This window comes from Ambystoma mexicanum, unplaced genomic scaffold (genome assembly GCF_040938575.1).
Source record: "Ambystoma mexicanum isolate Mex_15411 unplaced genomic scaffold, UKY_AmexF1_1 Mex_scaf46, whole genome shotgun sequence".
In the NCBI taxonomy this organism is placed as follows: domain Eukaryota; kingdom Metazoa; phylum Chordata; class Amphibia; order Caudata; family Ambystomatidae; genus Ambystoma; species Ambystoma mexicanum.
In genome coordinates this window covers 665,406-685,014 of record NW_027182462.1, presented here as the reverse complement: position 1 = coordinate 685,014, position 19,609 = coordinate 665,406, and the positions used below count along the sequence as shown (strand labels likewise).

At 43.5% G+C, this 19,609-nt stretch overlaps 19 non-coding genes across 19 annotated transcripts; 14 read left to right on the top strand and 5 right to left on the bottom strand.

Annotated features, from left to right (window-relative positions):
- Positions 1-499: 499 nt before the first annotated feature.
- TRNAT-CGU (transfer RNA threonine (anticodon CGU)) lies at positions 500-571 on the top strand. The gene has a single exon. It is a non-coding gene; the product is annotated as a tRNA-Thr (tRNA).
- A 1,462-nt stretch (positions 572-2,033) lies between these two features.
- TRNAI-UAU (transfer RNA isoleucine (anticodon UAU)) lies at positions 2,034-2,128 on the bottom strand. The gene is made up of 2 exons: positions 2,091-2,128; positions 2,034-2,069 (listed from the first exon to the last, which is right to left on the bottom strand). It is a non-coding gene; the product is annotated as a tRNA-Ile (tRNA).
- A 1,022-nt stretch (positions 2,129-3,150) lies between these two features.
- TRNAT-UGU (transfer RNA threonine (anticodon UGU)) lies at positions 3,151-3,222 on the top strand. The gene has a single exon. It is a non-coding gene; the product is annotated as a tRNA-Thr (tRNA).
- Positions 3,223-3,909: 687 nt separating this feature from the next.
- On the top strand, positions 3,910-3,991 carry TRNAS-GCU (transfer RNA serine (anticodon GCU)). The gene has a single exon. It is a non-coding gene; the product is annotated as a tRNA-Ser (tRNA).
- A 546-nt stretch (positions 3,992-4,537) lies between these two features.
- TRNAT-CGU (transfer RNA threonine (anticodon CGU)) lies at positions 4,538-4,609 on the top strand. Its single transcript has one exon. It is a non-coding gene; the product is annotated as a tRNA-Thr (tRNA).
- A 1,488-nt stretch (positions 4,610-6,097) lies between these two features.
- TRNAI-UAU (transfer RNA isoleucine (anticodon UAU)) lies at positions 6,098-6,192 on the bottom strand. The gene is made up of 2 exons: positions 6,155-6,192; positions 6,098-6,133 (listed from the first exon to the last, which is right to left on the bottom strand). It is a non-coding gene; the product is annotated as a tRNA-Ile (tRNA).
- A 1,022-nt stretch (positions 6,193-7,214) lies between these two features.
- On the top strand, positions 7,215-7,286 carry TRNAT-UGU (transfer RNA threonine (anticodon UGU)). The gene has a single exon. It is a non-coding gene; the product is annotated as a tRNA-Thr (tRNA).
- A 687-nt stretch (positions 7,287-7,973) lies between these two features.
- TRNAS-GCU (transfer RNA serine (anticodon GCU)) lies at positions 7,974-8,055 on the top strand. Its single transcript has one exon. It is a non-coding gene; the product is annotated as a tRNA-Ser (tRNA).
- A 546-nt stretch (positions 8,056-8,601) lies between these two features.
- On the top strand, positions 8,602-8,673 carry TRNAT-CGU (transfer RNA threonine (anticodon CGU)). The gene has a single exon. It is a non-coding gene; the product is annotated as a tRNA-Thr (tRNA).
- A 1,488-nt stretch (positions 8,674-10,161) lies between these two features.
- On the bottom strand, positions 10,162-10,256 carry TRNAI-UAU (transfer RNA isoleucine (anticodon UAU)). Its single transcript has 2 exons — positions 10,219-10,256; positions 10,162-10,197 (listed from the first exon to the last, which is right to left on the bottom strand). It is a non-coding gene; the product is annotated as a tRNA-Ile (tRNA).
- Positions 10,257-11,278: 1,022 nt separating this feature from the next.
- On the top strand, positions 11,279-11,350 carry TRNAT-UGU (transfer RNA threonine (anticodon UGU)). The gene has a single exon. It is a non-coding gene; the product is annotated as a tRNA-Thr (tRNA).
- Positions 11,351-12,037: 687 nt separating this feature from the next.
- TRNAS-GCU (transfer RNA serine (anticodon GCU)) lies at positions 12,038-12,119 on the top strand. Its single transcript has one exon. It is a non-coding gene; the product is annotated as a tRNA-Ser (tRNA).
- A 546-nt stretch (positions 12,120-12,665) lies between these two features.
- On the top strand, positions 12,666-12,737 carry TRNAT-CGU (transfer RNA threonine (anticodon CGU)). Its single transcript has one exon. It is a non-coding gene; the product is annotated as a tRNA-Thr (tRNA).
- A 1,488-nt stretch (positions 12,738-14,225) lies between these two features.
- On the bottom strand, positions 14,226-14,320 carry TRNAI-UAU (transfer RNA isoleucine (anticodon UAU)). Its single transcript has 2 exons — positions 14,283-14,320; positions 14,226-14,261 (listed from the first exon to the last, which is right to left on the bottom strand). It is a non-coding gene; the product is annotated as a tRNA-Ile (tRNA).
- A 1,022-nt stretch (positions 14,321-15,342) lies between these two features.
- TRNAT-UGU (transfer RNA threonine (anticodon UGU)) lies at positions 15,343-15,414 on the top strand. Its single transcript has one exon. It is a non-coding gene; the product is annotated as a tRNA-Thr (tRNA).
- Positions 15,415-16,101: 687 nt separating this feature from the next.
- TRNAS-GCU (transfer RNA serine (anticodon GCU)) lies at positions 16,102-16,183 on the top strand. Its single transcript has one exon. It is a non-coding gene; the product is annotated as a tRNA-Ser (tRNA).
- A 546-nt stretch (positions 16,184-16,729) lies between these two features.
- Positions 16,730-16,801, top strand: TRNAT-CGU (transfer RNA threonine (anticodon CGU)). The gene has a single exon. It is a non-coding gene; the product is annotated as a tRNA-Thr (tRNA).
- Positions 16,802-18,289: 1,488 nt separating this feature from the next.
- TRNAI-UAU (transfer RNA isoleucine (anticodon UAU)) lies at positions 18,290-18,384 on the bottom strand. The gene is made up of 2 exons: positions 18,347-18,384; positions 18,290-18,325 (listed from the first exon to the last, which is right to left on the bottom strand). It is a non-coding gene; the product is annotated as a tRNA-Ile (tRNA).
- A 1,022-nt stretch (positions 18,385-19,406) lies between these two features.
- On the top strand, positions 19,407-19,478 carry TRNAT-UGU (transfer RNA threonine (anticodon UGU)). The gene has a single exon. It is a non-coding gene; the product is annotated as a tRNA-Thr (tRNA).
- Positions 19,479-19,609: the final 131 nt, after the last annotated feature.

The window sequence follows — 19,609 nt, the reverse complement described above, 5'->3', positions numbered from 1 at the left end:
ACCTCCCTGTGAAAGACAGGAATGAGTACAGATATGGAAATAGAGATGTAAAAATAAGTTCATTGGTGCAGGCGGAGAATGAAATTAGTCAAAGACTTTCCTCGTAGGTTTCCATTCTTTACTATTATAGGAGCCAAAATCAGCGCAGTTAGTAAACTCCCAAGCTTACATCCCAAATTCTTTTTTCTTTTAGTTGTCTGCCTTTTACATGTTCCTTTTGCCATCATTCTGACCTGCTATCTAAACTCATGAACCTGTTCAGCATCCTACTCAATACATACATACCCGTAAAAGTACATACTCAAACGCATACCGACAATGTATCACCAACATAAGCACACACGCTTTCGCAAATCAGATGTATGATGACGTACTGAACACATGCAGAGATATACAGCCATTTTTACACAACCAGAAATTCATATACCTGGAGATCTACCTAGGTAAAAACCATGGTTTCTTTGCACTTTCTGTTGTTGGCTGTGAGCAAGCAGCAGGTGGCCTTGTAGCTCAGTGGCAGAACACTGGTCTCGTAAACCAGGGGTCATGAGTTCAAACCTCATCAGGGCCTCGGGCGGATTATTTTCAAAAAGCACGGGGAAGAGAAGCCAGAGTTGCACCATCTACAGAGAACCTTTTATGACGGGATGCATCCTCATAATTGAAGTCTTCCACAGAAGGAGTGAAATAGAGTTCGAGAGGAAGGCCTAATGTTTTCAGGCAAAGACTGACAAAAACCTTGCAATGTCGCATGTAGCTGCTTTGGTGAAAAGACTGTTCAAGTTCACAATGCAACGGAGGGGTGTTCCCCATCTCCATACAATCATCTCTTTGATAATGTAAACGTGCCAGGCGTGTTGAAAGACAAAGACAGACACAACCGCACATACCAGTTGAAGAAAGACAGCCAGCAAACACATTTGTATAGAGGTAAGCAAGCCTCAATTAGAGATGTGAGTCCCTCCGTTTCTGCGGGAGTCCACAAGTTTAATAAAAAATGAACACATATCTTTCATGTTCTAATGATTACCAATCTTTCTGATTAGCTCTGCATAGCTCCAATGGCTATGTGTGTGTAGGGGAAGGGGTCGGTAGATGTGTTCACGCAGAGCAAGTTGCATACATCGCCAACAGCCATTCTCTCCTGCTCCTGTGCATCCAGTTCGGAAGCGAACCCACCCAATTGTTCTATATGTCTGCTACCCTGACCGCATTCACACATCATTGGCTATTAGTATGCAGCTTGTGGGCGCTGTCAATGGGATATAAGCACCATTCCCCATGTCTGCAATAGCTAGACCAGATTCTGAGGTATGATGAGCAGGGGTCCAGGCACTTCGCCTGACGAACGCCGGGCTTAGCCCTGCCGGGCCTAGCCCTGAGGGGCCTAACTGGGCATGGCCCTGTGTAAGGTAGGGTGAGCAGGGGACCACTTGCAACTAACCTTCGGCACCAATCAGGCATGGAGAGGTCTGTGCAAATGCCCAGCCCTTTAGCAATCTCGATCTGCAAAACCTTCAACTCCTAATTCTCATGGCTCCCAGAAGCCCTAGCCCATATGCAAATGAGGCTAATTCCTATCAGCATCCTTGTTCTGCTTGATTTTATCAAAGTGACTGCCTGATTAGTGAAAGGGTATTTATTCTCAGAGGTTTGCTTCAAAGGCGATAATGCAGTAAATAGACAACATTATTCTTTGTAAGTTGATATTGTCTCCTGGATCCTACTCCAGTAAACCTTTTTCTACCTTTACAAATGTCTTCCGTAAGTGGTGCTCAGCAGAAAATGGAGTATAATAACAGTTGACATTTTTTATTTTCTGTTCTATTTTCAAAAACCCTCCGTAGCTGTATTTAAAGCGCAAACACCCCATAAATAACTTGCAATGAGTATTCCATGTCTAAAAGGCAGAGGAGCTGTCATACAACATTAACTGACAATCAAGGAAACCTTGAGGTGAACCAAAAAATGTCCAGAACATTTATTGGTTCAATAATTCAGTTTTGAGGTGAATTAGTAAAAAGTTCCAAAGTTGCTCCAGGTGAGGCTTGAACTCACAACCTCGGCATTGCTCACTGCATGTACTGCTGTATAAGTACCGCGCGCTAACCGATTGCGCCACTGGAGCTGCTGTGTTTTGGTTTTCGACATGAAACTACACCCACAAACACACACACAAGTGTACAAAAGCACCCACAAGCTCTGGCATTGTCTTTTTAGCTGACACCAAATTATGGGTGCCTTGTAGTGCCCATATTGTGCCACTGGAGCTTACCTTTTAGCCTGATATACACTTTGCCACTGATGTTCAGCCAATGGTGCAGTCAAATGTCCCTTCTACATTTTTGTCATGCTGCAGGCAGTGCCACTGGAGCCAGCATGATGCTCTTCCTCATATTCAACACGTGTCAATTGAAACACCTCCCAATGTCATCTTGGCGATGCCTATAAACACCCCAGGACTTTGATGAATTTTTCTCAACAGCAAGTGAGGCAGTTTTCCTGCAAACGGCTGGATGTACCTCAACAAGGAACGCATTGTGGTTCTATTTTGAAGATGTTTGTGTTATTACCTGTAAAGACTTGAATGCCTAACATAATCCCTGTAGACGAGGTGGCCGAGTGGTTAAGGCGATGGACTGCTAATCTGCTGTACACGCGTGGTTTCGAATCCCACCTTTGTCGATTTTAACTTTTGAAATCTTTTTTAAACATCTGCATTGCTCTAAGCACCATTGCCATTGGCTTTCAAAGAACATACAGACAAAAGTGAAAATATGCATGTTAGTTGATTAAGAAGGACACAAACAAGGTTGTCGTGTTACTGGCAGGAATGCAATCTGCTGTGCTTGACTACCCTTTGAGCCAGAATCCGGATAGAAATTTAAAAAAGCAAAGGTAATATCCATATTGTCTCTCTGCTGCCATGTACATGTTTTTTTCAACTTTCACGCATCACATCTCCTCATTAGTCACCCTAAAATTGCACGGAATACGCACAAATTAGCTGCTCCTCAAAAAATCGGCCAGAAAAAAACAGGTCAAATCACAATCATATACATACATTCTCACACACCCTTCAAATATGTCTACCCAGTAAACATCATGTTGTGTGCTCGTTGTGTTGCTGTTATGCGTCGTAACCTGAGGGGCTCTGTAGCTCAGTGGCAGAGCACTGGTCTTGTAAACCAGGGGTCGTGAGTTCGATCCTCATCAGGGCCTCCAAATGGTAATTTTCTTGAACATTGTTGAATAGGAACTGATATTGCACATTGTACCTGTGCAACCTTTTACCAATGGATTCGGGCCTATAACAAAGCCACAAGCGCAAGGTGTCTGAATAGTCTGTGGGGAAGGTCGGCTTTCTGGACCTAATTTCTTCAAGAAAAAGACCTTGATAATTTTGTGATGACAGATGCAGATGATCACGGTGAAGCCCTTACTCTATTGAACAGTACAGCGGTTCTGGGTTGCACGCCTTTCTCTATTTTCAGGGACGTTGATGTGGCAAAATTTAATTGGAAAAGGGTTATTGCCATCACTCACTATTTAAATTCAATGACATCACAGGAAGCAGCAGCATCTGAACTTTGATCTTGGCTGGAAACGTTGAATGATGCCAAACACTGGGAAACTGGAGCTTGCGTTATGCTGGTTTTACTACTAATGGTGTGCCATACGGAAGCTCAAGCACCTTCCTCTGGATTAGTGTTGTGAACCCTCCAGGAGCTCTTGTTATATTTTTCTGAACTTCAACTTGATGTGTTTATCTATCAATGGCCGGGTAAGGAAGAACGAGTCAACGATCTTGTTTCTATTATGACAAACATGATCTATTTTTCACTGACTTTGCACCACCATTGTTTTATCTCTTCTTTAAGCATGGGATTCGAGCACCGTTCCCAAACAGACGAGGTGGCCGAGTGGTTAAGGGGATGGACTGCTAATCCATTGTGCTCTGCACGCGTGGGTTCGAATCCCACCTTCGTCGTATTTTTTCTTTATAGTCTGCATTTAAACATAGACCAAAGTCTTTCAACCTCCCTGTGAAAGACAGGAATGAGTACAGATATGGAAATAGAGATGTAAAAATAAGTTCATTGGTGCAGGCGGAGAATGAAATTAGTCAAAGACTTTCCTCGTAGGTTTCCATTCTTTACTATTATAGGAGCCAAAATCAGCGCAGTTAGTAAACTCCCAAGCTTACATCCCAAATTCTTTTTTCTTTTAGTTGTCTGCCTTTTACATGTTCCTTTTGCCATCATTCTGACCTGCTATCTAAACTCATGAACCTGTTCAGCATCCTACTCAATACATACATACCCGTAAAAGTACATACTCAAACGCATACCGACAATGTATCACCAACATAAGCACACACGCTTTCGCAAATCAGATGTATGATGACGTACTGAACACATGCAGAGATATACAGCCATTTTTACACAACCAGAAATTCATATACCTGGAGATCTACCTAGGTAAAAACCATGGTTTCTTTGCACTTTCTGTTGTTGGCTGTGAGCAAGCAGCAGGTGGCCTTGTAGCTCAGTGGCAGAGCACTGGTCTCGTAAACCATGGGTCATGAGTTCAAACCTCATCAGGGCCTCGGGCGGATTATTTTCAAAAAGCACGGGGAAGAGAAGCCAGAGTTGCACCATCTACAGAGAACCTTTTATGACGGGATGCATCCTCATAATTGAAGTCTTCCACAGAAGGAGTGAAATAGAGTTCGAGAGGAAGGCCTAATGTTTTCAGGCAAAGACTGACAAAAACCTTGCAATGTCGCATGTAGCTGCTTTGGTGAAAAGACTGTTCAAGTTCACAATGCAACGGAGGGGTGTTCCCCATCTCCATACAATCATCTCTTTGATAATGTAAACGTGCCAGGCGTGTTGAAAGACAAAGACAGACACAACCGCACATACCAGTTGAAGAAAGACAGCCAGCAAACACATTTGTATAGAGGTAAGCAAGCCTCAATTAGAGATGTGAGTCCCTCCGTTTCTGCGGGAGTCCACAAGTTTAATAAAAAATGAACACATATCTTTCATGTTCTAATGATTACCAATCTTTCTGATTAGCTCTGCATAGCTCCAATGGCTATGTGTGTGTGTGTGTGTGTGTGTGCCCGTGTGTGTAGGGGAAGGGGTCGGTAGATGTGTTCACGCAGAGCAAGTTGCATACATCGCCAACAGCCATTCTCTCCTGCTCCTGTGCATCCAGTTCGGAAGCGAACCCACCCAATTGTTCTATATGTCTGCTACCCTGACCGCATTCACACATCATTGGCTATTAGTATGCAGCTTGTGGGCGCTGTCAATGGGATATAAGCACCATTCCCCATGTCTGCAATAGCTAGACCAGATTCTGAGGTATGATGAGCAGGGGTCCAGGCACTTCGCCTGACGAACGCCGGGCTTAGCCCTGCCGGGCCTAGCCCTGAGGGGCCTAACTGGGCATGGCCTTGTGTAAGGTAGGGTGAGCAGGGGACCACTTGCAACTAACCTTCGGCACCAATCAGGCATGGAGAGGTCTGTGCAAATGCCCAGCCCTTTAGCAATCTCGATCTGCAAAACCTTCAACTCCTAATTCTCATGGCTCCCAGAAGCCCTAGCCCATATGCAAATGAGGCGAGTTCCTATCAGCATCCTTGTTCTGCTTGATTTTATCAAAGTGACTGCCTGATTAGTGAAAGGGTATTTATTCTCAGAGGTTTGCTTCAAAGGCGATAATGCAGTAAATAGACAACATTATTCTTTGTAAGTTGATATTGTCTCCTGGATCCTACTCCAGTAACCCTTTTTCTACCTTTACAAATGTCTTCCGTAAGTGGTGCTCAGCAGAAAATGGAGTATAATAACAGTTGACATTTTTTATTTTCTGTTCTATTTTCAAAAACCCTCCATAGCTGTATTTAAAGCGCAAACACCCCATAAATAACTTGCAATGAGTATTCCATGTCTAAAAGGCAGAGGAGCTGTCATACAACATTAACTGACAATCAAGGAAACCTTGAGGTGAACCAAAAAATGTCCAGAACATTTATTGGTTCAATAATTCAGTTTTGAGGTGAATTAGTAAAAAGTTCCAAAGTTGCTCCAGGTGAGGCTTGAACTCACAACCTCGGCATTGCTCACTGCATGTACTGCTGTATAAGTACCGCGCGCTAACCGATTGCGCCACTGGAGCTGCTGTGTTTTGGTTTTCGACATGAAACTACACCCACAAACACACACACAAGTGTACAAAAGCACCCACAAGCTCTGGCATTGTCTTTTTAGCTGACACCAAATTATGGGTGCCTTGTAGTGCCCATATTGTGCCACTGGAGCTTACCTTTTAGCCTGATATACACGTTGCCACTGATGTTCAGCCAATGGTGCAGTCAAATGTCCCTTCTACATTTTTGTCATGCTGCAGGCAGTGCCACTGGAGCCAGCATGATGCTCTTCCTCATATTCAACATGTGTCAATTGAAACACCTCCCAATGTCATCTTGGCGATGCCTATAAACACCCCAGGACTTTGATGAATTTTTCTCAACAGCAAGTGAGGCAGTTTTCCTGCAAACGGCTGGATGTACCTCAACAAGGAACGCATTGTGGTTCTATTTTGAAGATGTTTGTGTTATTACCTGTAAAGACTTGAATGCCTAACATAATCCCTGTAGACGAGGTGGCCGAGTGGTTAAGGCGATGGACTGCTAATCTGCTGTACACGCGTGGTTTCGAATCCCACCTTTGTCGATTTTAACTTTTGAAATCTTTTTTAAACATCTGCATTGCTCTAAGCACCATTGCCATTGGCTTTCAAAGAACATACAGACAAAAGTGAAAATATGCATGTTAGTTGATTAAGAAGGACACAAACAAGGTTGTCGTGTTACTGGCAGGAATGCAATCTGCTGTGCTTGACTACCCTTTGAGCCAGAATCCGGATAGAAATTTAAAAAAGCAAAGGTAATATCCATATTGTCTCTCTGCTGCCATGTACATGTTTTTTTCAACTTTCACGCATCACATCTCCTCATTAGTCACCCTAAAATTGCACGGAATACGCACAAATTAGCTGCTCCTCAAAAAATCGGCCAGAAAAAAACAGGTCAAATCACAATCATATACATACATTCTCACACACCCTTCAAATATGTCTACCCAGTAAACATCATGTTGTGTGCTCGTTGTGTTGCTGTTATGCGTCGTAACCTGAGGGGCTCTGTAGCTCAGTGGCAGAGCACTGGTCTTGTAAACCAGGGGTCGTGAGTTCGATCCTCATCAGGGCCTCCAAATGGTAATTTTCTTGAACATTGTTGAATAGGAACTGATATTGCACATTGTACCTGTGCAACCTTTTACCAATGGATTCGGGCCTATAACAAAGCCACAAGCGCAAGGTGTCTGAATAGTCTGTGGGGAAGGTCGGCTTTCTGGACCTAATTTCTTCAAGAAAAAGACCTTGATAATTTTGTGATGACAGATGCAGATGATCACGGTGAAGCCCTTACTCTATTGAACAGTACAGCGGTTCTGGGTTGCACGCCTTTCTCTATTTTCAGGGACGTTGATGTGGCAAAATTTAATTGGAAAAGGGTTATTGCCATCACTCACTATTTAAATTCAATGACATCACAGGAAGCAGCAGCATCTGAACTTTGATCTTGGCTGGAAACGTTGAATGATGCCAAACACTGGGAAACTGGAGCTTGCGTTATGCTGGTTTTACTACTAATGGTGTGCCATACGGAAGCTCAAGCACCTTCCTCTGGATTAGTGTTGTGAACCCTCCAGGAGCTCTTGTTATATTTTTCTGAACTTCAACTTGATGTGTTTATCTATCAATGGCCGGGTAAGGAAGAACGAGTCAACGATCTTGTTTCTATTATGACAAACATGATCTATTTTTCACTGACTTTGCACCACCATTGTTTTATCTCTTCTTTAAGCATGGGATTCGAGCACCGTTCCCAAACAGACGAGGTGGCCGAGTGGTTAAGGCGATGGACTGCTAATCCATTGTGCTCTGCACGCGTGGGTTCGAATCCCTCCTTCGTCGTATTTTTTCTTTATAGTCTGCATTTAAACATAGACAAAAGTCTTTCAACCTCCCTGTGAAAGACAGGAATGAGTACAGATATGGAAATAGAGATGTAAAAATAAGTTCATTGGTGCAGGCGGAGAATGAAATTAGTCAAAGACTTTCCTCGTAGGTTTCCATTCTTTACTATTATAGGAGCCAAAATCAGCGCAGTTAGTAAACTCCCAAGCTTACATCCCAAATTCTTTTTTCTTTTAGTTGTCTGCCTTTTACATGTTCCTTTTGCCATCATTCTGACCTGCTATCTAAACTCATGAACCTGTTCAGCATCCTACTCAATACATACATACCCGTAAAAGTACATACTCAAACGCATACCGACAATGTATCACCAACATAAGCACACACGCTTTCGCAAATCAGATGTATGATGACGTACTGAACACATGCAGAGATATACAGCCATTTTTACACAACCAGAAATTCATATACCTGGAGATCTACCTAGGTAAAAACCATGGTTTCTTTGCACTTTCTGTTGTTGGCTGTGAGCAAGCAGCAGGTGTCCTTGTAGCTCAGTGGCAGAGCACTGGTCTCGTAAACCAGGGGTCATGAGTTCAAACCTCATCAGGGCCTCGGGCGGATTATTTTCAAAAAGCACGGGGAAGAGAAGCCAGAGTTGCACCATCTACAGAGAACCTTTTATGACGGGATGCATCCTCATAATTGAAGTCTTCCACAGAAGGAGTGAAATAGAGTTCGAGAGGAAGGCCTAATGTTTTCAGGCAAAGACTGACAAAAACCTTGCAATGTCGCATGTAGCTGCTTTGGTGAAAAGACTGTTCAAGTTCACAATGCAACGGAGGGGTGTTCCCCATCTCCATACAATCATCTCTTTGATAATGTAAACGTGCCAGGCGTGTTGAAAGACAAAGACAGACACAACCGCACATACCAGTTGAAGAAAGACAGCCAGCAAACACATTTGTATAGAGGTAAGCAAGCCTCAATTAGAGATGTGAGTCCCTCCGTTTCTGCGGGAGTCCACAAGTTTAATAAAAAATGAACACATATCTTTCATGTTCTAATGATTACCAATCTTTCTGATTAGCTCTGCATAGCTCCAATGGCTATGTGTGTGTGTGTGTGTGTATGTGCCCGTGTGTGTAGGGGAAGGGGTCGGTAGATGTGTTCACGCAGAGCAAGTTGCATACATCGCCAACAGCCATTCTCTCCTGCTCCTGTGCATCCAGTTCGGAAGCGAACCCACCCAATTGTTCTATATGTCTGCTACCCTGACCGCATTCACACATCATTGGCTATTAGTATGCAGCTTGTGGGCGCTGTCAATGGGATATAAGCACCATTCCCCATGTCTGCAATAGCTAGACCAGATTCTGAGGTATGATGAGCAGGGGTCCAGGCACTTCGCCTGACGAACGCCGGGCTTAGCCCTGCCGGGCCTAGCCCTGAGGGGCCTAACTGGGCATGGCCCTGTGTAAGGTAGGGTGAGCAGGGGACCACTTGCAACTAACCTTCGGCACCAATCAGGCATGGAGAGGTCTGTGCAAATGCCCAGCCCTTTAGCAATCTCGATCTGCAAAACCTTCAACTCCTAATTCTCATGGCTCCCAGAAGCCCTAGCCCATATGCAAATGAGGCGAGTTCCTATCAGCATCCTTGTTCTGCTTGATTTTATCAAAGTGACTGCCTGATTAGTGAAAGGGTATTTATTCTCAGAGGTTTGCTTCAAAGGCGATAATGCAGTAAATAGACAACATTATTCTTTGTAAGTTGATATTGTCTCCTGGATCCTACTCCAGTAACCCTTTTTCTACCTTTACAAATGTCTTCCGTAAGTGGTGCTCAGCAGAAAATGGAGTATAATAACAGTTGACATTTTTTATTTTCTGTTCTATTTTCAAAAACCCTCCGTAGCTGTATTTAAAGCGCAAACACCCCATAAATAACTTGCAATGAGTATTCCATGTCTAAAAGGCAGAGGAGCTGTCATACAACATTAACTGACAATCAAGGAAACCTTGAGGTGAACCAAAAAATGTCCAGAACATTTATTGGTTCAATAATTCAGTTTTGAGGTGAATTAGTAAAAAGTTCCAAAGTTGCTCCAGGTGAGGCTTGAACTCACAACCTCGGCATTGCTCACTGCATGTACTGCTGTATAAGTACCGCGCGCTAACCGATTGCGCCACTGGAGCTGCTGTGTTTTGGTTTTCGACATGAAACTACACCCACAAACACACACACAAGTGTACAAAAGCACCCACAAGCTCTGGCATTGTCTTTTTAGCTGACACCAAATTATGGGTGCCTTGTAGTGCCCATATTGTGCCACTGGAGCTTACCTTTTAGCCTGATATACACTTTGCCACTGATGTTCAGCCAATGGTGCAGTCAAATGTCCCTTCTACATTTTTGTCATGCTGCAGGCAGTGCCACTGGAGCCAGCATGATGCTCTTCCTCATATTCAACACGTGTCAATTGAAACACCTCCCAATGTCATCTTGGCGATGCCTATAAACACCCCAGGACTTTGATGAATTTTTCTCAACAGCAAGTGAGGCAGTTTTCCTGCAAACGGCTGGATGTACCTCAACAAGGAACGCATTGTGGTTCTATTTTGAAGATGTTTGTGTTATTACCTGTAAAGACTTGAATGCCTAACATAATCCCTGTAGACGAGGTGGCCGAGTGGTTAAGGCGATGGACTGCTAATCTGCTGTACACGCGTGGTTTCGAATCCCACCTTTGTCGATTTTAACTTTTGAAATCTTTTTTAAACATCTGCATTGCTCTAAGCACCATTGCCATTGGCTTTCAAAGAACATACAGACAAAAGTGAAAATATGCATGTTAGTTGATTAAGAAGGACACAAACAAGGTTGTCGTGTTACTGGCAGGAATGCAATCTGCTGTGCTTGACTACCCTTTGAGCCAGAATCCGGATAGAAATTTAAAAAAGCAAAGGTAATATCCATATTGTCTCTCTGCTGCCATGTACATGTTTTTTTCAACTTTCACGCATCACATCTCCTCATTAGTCACCCTAAAATTGCACGGAATACGCACAAATTAGCTGCTCCTCAAAAAATCGGCCAGAAAAAAACAGGTCAAATCACAATCATATACATACATTCTCACACACCCTTCAAATATGTCTACCCAGTAAACATCATGTTGTGTGCTCGTTGTGTTGCTGTTATGCATCGTAACCTGAGGGGCTCTGTAGCTCAGTGGCAGAGCACTGGTCTTGTAAACCAGGGGTCGTGAGTTCGATCCTCATCAGGGCCTCCAAATGGTAATTTTCTTGAACATTGTTGAATAGGAACTGATATTGCACATTGTACCTGTGCAACCTTTTACCAATGGATTCGGGCCTATAACAAAGCCACAAGCGCAAGGTGTCTGAATAGTCTGTGGGGAAGGTCGGCTTTCTGGACCTAATTTCTTCAAGAAAAAGACCTTGATAATTTTGTGATGACAGATGCAGATGATCACGGTGAAGCCCTTACTCTATTGAACAGTACAGCGGTTCTGGGTTGCACGCCTTTCTCTATTTTCAGGGACGTTGATGTGGCAAAATTTAATTGGAAAAGGGTTATTGCCATCACTCACTATTTAAATTCAATGACATCACAGGAAGCAGCAGCATCTGAACTTTGATCTTGGCTGGAAACGTTGAATGATGCCAAACACTGGGAAACTGGAGCTTGCGTTATGCTGGTTTTACTACTAATGGTGTGCCATACGGAAGCTCAAGCACCTTCCTCTGGATTAGTGTTGTGAACCCTCCAGGAGCTCTTGTTATATTTTTCTGAACTTCAACTTGATGTGTTTATCTATCAATGGCCGGGTAAGGAAGAACGAGTCAACGATCTTGTTTCTATTATGACAAACATGATCTATTTTTCACTGACTTTGCACCACCATTGTTTTATCTCTTCTTTAAGCATGGGATTCGAGCACCGTTCCCAAACAGACGAGGTGGCCGAGTGGTTAAGGCGATGGACTGCTAATCCATTGTGCTCTGCACGCGTGGGTTCGAATCCCACCTTCGTCGTATTTTTTCTTTATAGTCTGCATTTAAACATAGACCAAAGTCTTTCAACCTCCCTGTGAAAGACAGGAATGAGTACAGATATGGAAATAGAGATGTAAAAATAAGTTCATTGGTGCAGGCGGAGAATGAAATTAGTCAAAGACTTTCCTCGTAGGTTTCCATTCTTTACTATTATAGGAGCCAAAATCAGCGCAGTTAGTAAACTCCCAAGCTTACATCCCAAATTCTTTTTTCTTTTAGTTGTCTGCCTTTTACATGTTCCTTTTGCCATCATTCTGACCTGCTATCTAAACTCATGAACCTGTTCAGCATCCTACTCAATACATACATACCCGTAAAAGTACATACTCAAACGCATACCGACAATGTATCACCAACATAAGCACACACGCTTTCGCAAATCAGATGTATGATGACGTACTGAACACATGCAGAGATATACAGCCATTTTTACACAACCAGAAATTCATATACCTGGAGATCTACCTAGGTAAAAACCATGGTTTCTTTGCACTTTCTGTTGTTGGCTGTGAGCAAGCAGCAGGTGGCCTTGTAGCTCAGTGGCAGAACACTGGTCTCGTAAACCAGGGGTCATGAGTTCAAACCTCATCAGGGCCTCGGGCGGATTATTTTCAAAAAGCACGGGGAAGAGAAGCCAGAGTTGCACCATCTACAGAGAACCTTTTATGACGGGATGCATCCTCATAATTGAAGTCTTCCACAGAAGGAGTGAAATAGAGTTCGAGAGGAAGGCCTAATGTTTTCAGGCAAAGACTGACAAAAACCTTGCAATGTCGCATGTAGCTGCTTTGGTGAAAAGACTGTTCAAGTTCACAATGCAACGGAGGGGTGTTCCCCATCTCCATACAATCATCTCTTTGATAATGTAAACGTGCCAGGCGTGTTGAAAGACAAAGACAGACACAACCGCACATACCAGTTGAAGAAAGACAGCCAGCAAACACATTTGTATAGAGGTAAGCAAGCCTCAATTAGAGATGTGAGTCCCTCCGTTTCTGCGGGAGTCCACAAGTTTAATAAAAAATGAACACATATCTTTCATGTTCTAATGATTACCAATCTTTCTGATTAGCTCTGCATAGCTCCAATGGCTATGTGTGTGTGTGTGTGTGTATGTGCCCGTGTGTGTAGGGGAAGGGGTCGGTAGATGTGTTCACGCAGAGCAAGTTGCATACATCGCCAACAGCCATTCTCTCCTGCTCCTGTGCATCCAGTTCGGAAGCGAACCCACCCAATTGTTCTATATGTCTGCTACCCTGACCGCATTCACACATCATTGGCTATTAGTATGCAGCTTGTGGGCGCTGTCAATGGGATATAAGCACCATTCCCCATGTCTGCAATAGCTAGACCAGATTCTGAGGTATGATGAGCAGGGGTCCAGGCACTTCGCCTGACGAACGCCGGGCTTAGCCCTGCCGGGCCTAGTCCTGAGGGGCCTAACTGGGCATGGCCCTGTGTAAGGTAGGGTGAGCAGGGGACCACTTGCAACTAACCTTCGGCACCAATCAGGCATGGAGAGGTCTGTGCAAATGCCCAGCCCTTTAGCAATCTCGATCTGCAAAACCTTCAACTCCTAATTCTCATGGCTCCCAGAAGCCCTAGCCCATATGCAAATGAGGCTAATTCCTATCAGCATCCTTGTTCTGCTTGATTTTATCAAAGTGACTGCCTGATTAGTGAAAGGGTATTTATTCTCAGAGGTTTGCTTCAAAGGCGATAATGCAGTAAATAGACAACATTATTCTTTGTAAGTTGATATTGTCTCCTGGATCCTACTCCAGTAACCCTTTTTCTACCTTTACAAATGTCTTCCGTAAGTGGTGCTCAGCAGAAAATGGAGTATAATAACAGTTGACATTTTTTATTTTCTGTTCTATTTTCAAAAACCCTCCGTAGCTGTATTTAAAGCGCAAACACCCCATAAATAACTTGCAATGAGTATTCCATGTCTAAAAGGCAGAGGAGCTGTCATACAACATTAACTGACAATCAAGGAAACCTTGAGGTGAACCAAAAAATGTCCAGAACATTTATTGGTTCAATAATTCAGTTTTGAGGTGAATTAGTAAAAAGTTCCAAAGTTGCTCCAGGTGAGGCTTGAACTCACAACCTCGGCATTGCTCACTGCATGTACTGCTGTATAAGTACCGCGCGCTAACCGATTGCGCCACTGGAGCTGCTGTGTTTTGGTTTTCGACATGAAACTACACCCACAAACACACACACAAGTGTACAAAAGCACCCACAAGCTCTGGCATTGTCTTTTTAGCTGACACCAAATTATGGGTGCCTTGTAGTGCCCATATTGTGCCACTGGAGCTTACCTTTTAGCCTGATATACACTTTGCCACTGATGTTCAGCCAATGGTGCAGTCAAATGTCCCTTCTACATTTTTGTCATGCTGCAGGCAGTGCCACTGGAGCCAGCATGATGCTCTTCCTCATATTCAACACGTGTCAATTGAAACACCTCCCAATGTCATCTTGGCGATGCCTATAAACACCCCAGGACTTTGATGAATTTTTCTCAACAGCAAGTGAGGCAGTTTTCCTGCAAACGGCTGGATGTACCTCAACAAGGAACGCATTGTGGTTCTATTTTGAAGATGTTTGTGTTATTACCTGTAAAGACTTGAATGCCTAACATAATCCCTGTAGACGAGGTGGCCGAGTGGTTAAGGCGATGGACTGCTAATCTGCTGTACACGCGTGGTTTCGAATCCCACCTTTGTCGATTTTAACTTTTGAAATCTTTTTTAAACATCTGCATTGCTCTAAGCACCATTGCCATTGGCTTTCAAAGAACATACAGACAAAAGTGAAAATATGCATGTTAGTTGATTAAGAAGGACACAAACAAGGTTGTCGTGTTACTGGCAGGAATGCAATCTGCTGTGCTTGACTACCCTTTGAGCCAGAATCCGGATAGAAATTTAAAAAAGCAAAGGTAATATCCATATTGTCTCTCTGCTGCCATGTACATGTTTTTTTCAACTTTCACGCATCACATCTCCTCATTAGTCACCCTAAAATTGCACGGAATACGCACAAATTAGCTGCTCCTCAAAAAATCGGCCAGAAAAAAACAGGTCAAATCACAATCATATACATACATTCTCACACACCCTTCAAATATGTCTACCCAGTAAACATCATGTTGTGTGCTCGTTGTGTTGCTGTTATGCGTCGTAACCTGAGGGGCTCTGTAGCTCAGTGGCAGAGCACTGGTCTTGTAAACCAGGGGTCGTGAGTTCGATCCTCATCAGGGCCTCCAAATGGTAATTTTCTTGAACATTGTTGAATAGGAACTGATATTGCACATTGTACCTGTGCAACCTTTTACCAATGGATTCGGGCCTATAACAAAGCCACAAGCGCAAGGTGTCTGAATAGTCTGTGGGGAAGGTCGGCTTTCTGGACCTAATTTCTTCAAGAAAAAGACCTTGATAATTTTGTGATGACAGATGCAGATGATCACGGTGAAGCCCTTACTCTATTGAACAGTACAGCGGTTCTGGGTTGCACGCCTTTCTCTATTTTCAGGGACGTTGATGTGGCAAAATTTAATTGGAAAAGGGTTATTGCCATCACTCACTATTTAAATTCAATGACATCACAGGAAGCAGCAGCATCTGAACTTTGATCTTGGCTGGAAACGTTGAATGATGCCAAACACTGGGAAACTGGAGCTTGCGTTATGCTGGTTTTACTACTAATGGTGTGCCATACGGAAGCTCAAGCACCTTCCTCTGGATTAGTGTTGTGAACCCTCCAGGAGCTCTTGTTATATTTTTCTGAACTTCAACTTGATGTGTTTATCTATCAATGGCCGGGTAAGGAAGAACGAGTCAACGATCTTGTTTCTATTATGACAAACATGATCTATTTTTCACTGACTTTGCACCACCATTGTTTTATCTCTTCTTTAAGCATGGGATTCGAGCACCGTTCCCAAACAGACGAGGTGGCCGAGTGGTTAAGGCGATGGACTGCTAATCCATTGTGCTCTGCACGCGTGGGTTCGAATCCCACCTTCGTCGTATTTTTTCTTTATAGTCTGCATTTAAACATAGACCAAAGTCTTTCAACCTCCCTGTGAAAGACAGGAATGAGTACAGATATGGAAATAGAGATGTAAAAATAAGTTCATTGGTGCAGGCGGAGAATGAAATTAGTCAAAGACTTTCCTCGTAGGTTTCCATTCTTTACTATTATAGGAGCCAAAATCAGCGCAGTTAGTAAACTCCCAAGCTTACATCCCAAATTCTTTTTTCTTTTAGTTGTCTGCCTTTTACATGTTCCTTTTGCCATCATTCTGACCTGCTATCTAAACTCATGAACCTGTTCAGCATCCTACTCAATACATACATACCCGTAAAAGTACATACTCAAACGCATACCGACAATGTATCACCAACATAAGCACACACGCTTTCGCAAATCAGATGTATGATGACGTACTGAACACATGCAGAGATATACAGCCATTTTTACACAACCAGAAATTCATATACCTGGAGATCTACCTAGGTAAAAACCATGGTTTCTTTGCACTTTCTGTTGTTGGCTGTGAGCAAGCAGCAGGTGGCCTTGTAGCTCAGTGGCAGAACACTGGTCTCGTAAACCAGGGGTCATGAGTTCAAACCTCATCAGGGCCTCGGGCGGATTATTTTCAAAAAGCACGGGGAAGAGAAGCCAGAGTTGCACCATCTACAGAGAACCTTTTATGACGGGATGCATCCTCATAATTGAAGTCTTCCACAGAAGGAGTGAAATAGAGTTCGAGAGGAAGGCCTAATGTTTTCAGGCAAAGACTGACAAAAACCTTGCAATGTCGCATGTAGCTGCTTTGGTGAAAAGACTGTTCAAGTTCACAATGCAACGGAGGGGTGTTCCCCATCTCCATACAATCATCTCTTTGATAATGTAAACGTGCCAGGCGTGTTGAAAGACAAAGACAGACACAACCGCACATACCAGTTGAAGAAAGACAGCCAGCAAACACATTTGTATAGAGGTAAGCAAGCCTCAATTAGAGATGTGAGTCCCTCCGTTTCTGCGGGAGTCCACAAGTTTAATAAAAAATGAACACATATCTTTCATGTTCTAATGATTACCAATCTTTCTGATTAGCTCTGCATAGCTCCAATGGCTATGTGTGTGTGTGTGTGTGTATGTGCCCGTGTGTGTAGGGGAAGGGGTCGGTAGATGTGTTCACGCAGAGCAAGTTGCATACATCGCCAACAGCCATTCTCTCCTGCTCCTGTGCATCCAGTTCGGAAGCGAACCCACCCAATTGTTCTATATGTCTGCTACCCTGACCGCATTCACACATCATTGGCTATTAGTATGCAGCTTGTGGGCGCTGTCAATGGGATATAAGCACCATTCCCCATGTCTGCAATAGCTAGACCAGATTCTGAGGTATGATGAGCAGGGGTCCAGGCACTTCGCCTGACGAACGCCGGGCTTAGCCCTGCCGGGCCTAGCCCTGAGGGGCCTAACTGGGCATGGCCCTGTGTAAGGTAGGGTGAGCAGGGGACCACTTGCAACTAACCTTCGGCACCAATCAGGCATGGAGAGGTCTGTGCAAATGCCCAGCCCTTTAGCAATCTCGATCTGCAAAACCTTCAACTCCTAATTCTCATGGCTCCCAGAAGCCCTAGCCCATATGCAAATGAGGCTAATTCCTATCAGCATCCTTGTTCTGCTTGATTTTATCAAAGTGACTGCCTGATTAGTGAAAGGGTATTTATTCTCAGAGGTTTGCTTCAAAGGCGATAATGCAGTAAATAGACAACATTATTCTTTGTAAGTTGATATTGTCTCCTGGATCCTACTCCAGTAACCCTTTTTCTACCTTTACAAATGTCTTCCGTAAGTGGTGCTCAGCAGAAAATGGAGTATAATAACAGTTGACATTTTTTATTTTCTGTTCTATTTTCAAAAACCCTCCGTAGCTGTATTTAAAGCGCAAACACCCCATAAATAACTTGCAATGAGTATTCCATGTCTAAAAGGCAGAGGAGCTGTCATACAACATTAACTGACAATCAAGGAAACCTTGAGGTGAACCAAAAAATGTCCAGAACATTTATTGGTTCAATAATTCAGTTTTGAGGTGAATTAGTAAAAAGTTCCAAAGTTGCTCCAGGTGAGGCTTGAACTCACAACCTCGGCATTGCTCACTGCATGTACTGCTGTATAAGTACCGCGCGCTAACCGATTGCGCCACTGGAGCTGCTGTGTTTTGGTTTTCGACATGAAACTACACCCACAAACACACACACAAGTGTACAAAAGCACCCACAAGCTCTGGCATTGTCTTTTTAGCTGACACCAAATTATGGGTGCCTTGTAGTGCCCATATTGTGCCACTGGAGCTTACCTTTTAGCCTGATATACACTTTGCCACTGATGTTCAGCCAATGGTGCAGTCAAATGTCCCTTCTACATTTTTGTCATGCTGCAGGCAGTGCCACTGGAGCCAGCATGATGCTCTTCCTCATATTCAACACGTGTCAATTGAAACACCTCCCAATGTCATCTTGGCGATGCCTATAAACACCCCAGGACTTTGATGAATTTTTCTCAACAGCAAGTGAGGCAGTTTTCCTGCAAACGGCTGGATGTACCTCAACAAGGAACGCATTGTGGTTCTATTTTGAAGATGTTTGTGTTATTACCTGTAAAGACTTGAATGCCTAACATAATCCCTGTAGACGAGGTGGCCGAGTGGTTAAGGCGATGGACTGCTAATCTGCTGTACACGCGTGGTTTCGAATCCCACCTTTGTCGATTTTAACTTTTGAAATCTTTTTTAAACATCTGCATTGCTCTAAGCACCATTGCCATTGGCTTTCAAAGAACATAAAGACAAAAGTGAAAATATGCATGTTAGTTGATTAAGAAGGACACAAACAAGGTTGTCGTGTTACTGGCAGGAATGCAATCTGCTGTGCTTGACTACCCTTTGAGCCAGAATCCGGATAGAAATTTAAAAAAGCAAAGGTAATATCCATATTGACTCTCTGCTGCCATGTACATGTTTTTTTCAACTTTCACGCATCACATCTCCTCATTAGTCACCCTAAAATTGCACGGAATACGCACAAATTAGCTGCTCCTCAAAAAATCGGCCAGAAAAAAACAGGTCAAATCACAATCATATACATACATTCTCACACACCCTTCAAATATGTCTACCCAGTAAACATCATGTTGTGTGCTCGTTGTGTTGCTGTTATGCGTCGTAACCTGAGGGGCTCTGTAGCTCAGTGGCAGAGCACTGGTCTTGTAAACCAGGGGTCGTGAGTTCGATCCTCATCAGGGCCTCCAAATGGTAATTTTCTTGAACATTGTTGAATAGGAACTGATATTGCACATTGTACCTGTGCAACCTTTTACCAATGGATTCGGGCCTATAACAAAGCCACAAGCGCAAGGTGTCTGAATAGTCTGTGGGG